Genomic DNA, 3,969 nt, shown 5'->3' on the forward strand with positions numbered 1-3,969 from the left:
ATTATAGGGGTAGGATTTAAAATTTTTAAAAGGTTTAATTACTCTATTGGTCTCTATAGTTTCGTAAAATTTTTAATTAGGTCCCTATATATTTTTTTAATTGGGTCTCTGCACCAATTTTTTTTCAATTAAGTCCTTCTTAGTAGTAATTGGCTTAATTTTATAGGGACCCAACTAAAAAAAAAAAGAATTGGTACAAGGATCTAAATAAAAGAAAAAAAAGTATAGGAACCCAATTAAAAAAAAAATTTGGTGCAAGGACTCAATTAAAAAAAAGTATAAAGACCTAATTGAAAATTTTGCGAAACTATAGGGACCAGCAGAGTAATTAAACCTATATTTATCATACACAAAATAAAGAATTAGAGAAGAAATTAAGAATTTACTGAAATTTTGAATAAAAGCTTAAAATGATTGTGTTTTGTATATAAAAGCTGTGTTTGGGAAGAATTTCATAGCAAGAGACATGGGATTTAGAAACACAGCTGGTCCACAGAAGCATCAAGCAGTGGCACAGAAAATTATTTTCAAATCTTTTTTCACTTTTATTTTATAATTTAGCATTCATATGCTAATAATATAAAAAAAAAGTTTTATACATCATCAAAATAACTCATTTTTAAATATACAACTCATCAAATTAAACTTTTTTTTCCTTGTTGTTTAATTCAAATATCCATTTTAATGCCAACTGACACTATCTATCTACTTGCCCGCGTCAGGTGTATAATTCCATCTTCCCCTTAATGAAAATAAATTTATAAACAAAATTAAATTAATTAATTTTCTACACGGTGGATTACCAAGTGTCATATCACATCAAATAAATGTCGAACGCATGCATACATCACCTACCTTTTCATTTTTCTTCCGAAAGCACATATTAAATAGATCTATGACTATACTCTGTGCAGACTCATCAGTACTATATAATATACACAATTAGGTGTGGATATATAATTTTCTTGGACTTATTTAATTAGCATAATACCAGATAATATCTTGATTATCCAATAAGAAATAATTAATCATTTTCTTTAGTCTTATTCATTAAGCCATCTTCTTGTTGTTCTGCGATCAAGTAATAAGAAATGGGAAGTATTAGGTCGATTAATAATTTTTGTGATTTGTAGTCATTAATAATATTTTTAATAATATAAAGTTTCATCTAATAATATGAGATTATTTATTTTTTTTGTTAGTTATATACTGATCAGAATTTAATAAAATTGATGGTCCTTAGACTTTTTCATAAAAAATAATATGAAGCACATAAATAATAATTTTATCTTTCTACAAGTTGTAGCGAACACGTACATTAATATTTTTTTAGTAGAATCTATATATTGCATTAATTTTCTACACACAAGTCAATGACCGTGACATCCATATAGATAGAGATATAACTTATTTTCCATTCTAATTTTGTCTGTGCTGTTGGCACGATGCATCTGCAACTATATTACTCATTATTTACTAACTTTTTTTAGAAATGGTTTCTGCTCTTTTCTCCTTTCAGAAACTGTATATCCTATTAGATTTTCAACTGTTGAGTACATTTTTCTTATTGTTGTACCAAAGTTGTATTTATGAAAAATTGACTTGCACAGCGGTTAAAATTTGTAATGAACATTCAGCAATAATACATATAACCGGGTAATTACTAATCTATTATTTTTTATAACACCAATTGAAATTTTCAAACTATAGTTCTCTTATTAAGTTCTAGATTTCTAGAAATATTTTGTCTAGATTAATATACTTTAAAGAAAAGACACAAAAAAAAATATACTTTAAGGAAATATATCAATTTAATTGTATTTTTATATACTTCAACTATAGTGTAAATATTACATTTATATAATTTTCAGATCATTTATAAATATAAAACATTTTTCATTACTTGAATTAACTTTTGGTAATAAAATTAAGTTCAACTTATTTAATTTTAATATGATTTCAGGACTTATATAATTAACTATCCACCTGCAAATATTGAAAGAATTTAAATACAAATTTAATTTTATGTTTATACATATATTGAGATCCTGATTGGCCTTAAAGTGGCTCTCTCATCCCTTTGATTAGAGATTAGCCTTAAACAAATATTTGATAATTTGGCCTCAAATTAGATGGTACATGGCTGCTATTCAAAATTAAATTAATTAAATTGGCGATATTGTATAACATGTAATAATGCACTGTCGTATATGTACAAGCATAAAAACATAGGTAGCTCCATGGCCTTATGTCAGCAAAAGGGTAGCTAGGTACTTCATCTTTCTCTTGTTGACTCGTACAAGCAAGGCACTTGTTCTTTGCCTAAGTACAAGGATTAGGTAATTAAACTCAACACATAAAACAAAACCTTTGTCTTCATATGCTTATTGTGATTTATATATGTAATATAATATATTAATGTGAGTGTAATTCAATTGATTATCCGTCAATAATTTGACTTGTATGTTAGCTTAACGTGATATGGGAGGAAAAGCCTAAAAGATTCTGTAGTAGGTACATGCAAAAGGAAAAATGTGTTTTAAATGATCCCACTATATATAATGAAGCTAAGGATACATACATGCACCATTGATTAATTACTTGTCTCATCAAACTTCAACAATATTATTATACCATCATTTTAATTTAAATATGGACAAAAACTTCAATAATATTTTATACAATGATTTTAATATGCACGGTGGACGGCATACACTATAATTAAGGAATCACTTCCACTCCTTTTATATTGAAGTCACGTTTATTTTATGTAGTTTCACCAATAAATTGAAAGCAATTTTAATTTGTGCAAATCAAGTATAATTTTTATGCATTATTGTTAGATTGGTCTTAGATTTTTTGAAAATTTAGCCGTAAAAGGTATATTTGATGCAAATCGAAAAGTTATTTTTTTTTATTCATTTGATGAATATGAGCCGATTAATTAATTAAACCCGGGCATGCTGTTAGCTCCCGTAGAAAATTGATTGAAGAATGCTGCTTTTCAGTTCATTTTGTCCATTAATTAATTATTTATATACTAAAATTCTTTAAAAAAAATTGTAACCGCTTAGATTTTTCAGTGTCTTTTCTCTTCATACTTTATTACCATCAATAATATACTTTTAAAATTTAATTAAAAGTGGCCTGTAACATTACTATACTACCAAAGTCTACGAATAATTGGTACATATAGTAATTTACGTGAAGGACTAACAGTTTAACAGTAGTATGAGTATGTATGACAGTACCCATTGTAGGTTGTGTTGGTGTGGAACCTTCAGAGAAACAGTATATACTAATGTCTAATTTCTTTGTTTACTCTCATAACCGTTATCTATCTACCATCTTTCTATATCTATCTCCCTTCATTTTCATTCTTTTATTGAAAAAAGAAAAAACCATGCAAGGCAGTTGCTGCATAATAATGGGACCCCCCAAAAGTCTCTGTGGAACAAGACAGAAGAAGAAGAATAGCTTCAGTTAGTACAAAAGGCAACACATACACACACAGAAAAGCTTATATCAACACCTTTTTAGCTAACCTCCTCATAGATTCTTTTTTAAGTTAGGTTTTTTTTCATGATTTAATATTTAATATATTTTTATAGTAACTAATATTTTGTTATTTTTATTTATAGATATTTCAATAAATGAATTGTCTTAAAATTTTAAAACTTTTTGTACCTAAAATAAATAAAATTGGAATTTTCGGCACTGGTTAGATAAAAGTAAAAGGATGCATTTTCCATTTTTGTTTCAGGTTTTGTAAAGTTGCTTTCAACTATAATCATTAAGGTGCATAGAAACATGCAACCCTAACTAGCTTCAGTTCTTTTTTTTTATTTTGTTTATATATACCATAAGTATCGAGCGCTTTTGGTGTATAGCTTCCATCAAAACTTGTACTTCTTCTTCTCTCATCTGTTCTGATTACTCTCATTCATTCAGAGCTTCTTCATCATCAAC

The sequence above is a fragment of the Arachis ipaensis genome, chromosome B03 (assembly GCF_000816755.2).
Source record: "Arachis ipaensis cultivar K30076 chromosome B03, Araip1.1, whole genome shotgun sequence".
In the NCBI taxonomy this organism is placed as follows: domain Eukaryota; kingdom Viridiplantae; phylum Streptophyta; class Magnoliopsida; order Fabales; family Fabaceae; genus Arachis; species Arachis ipaensis.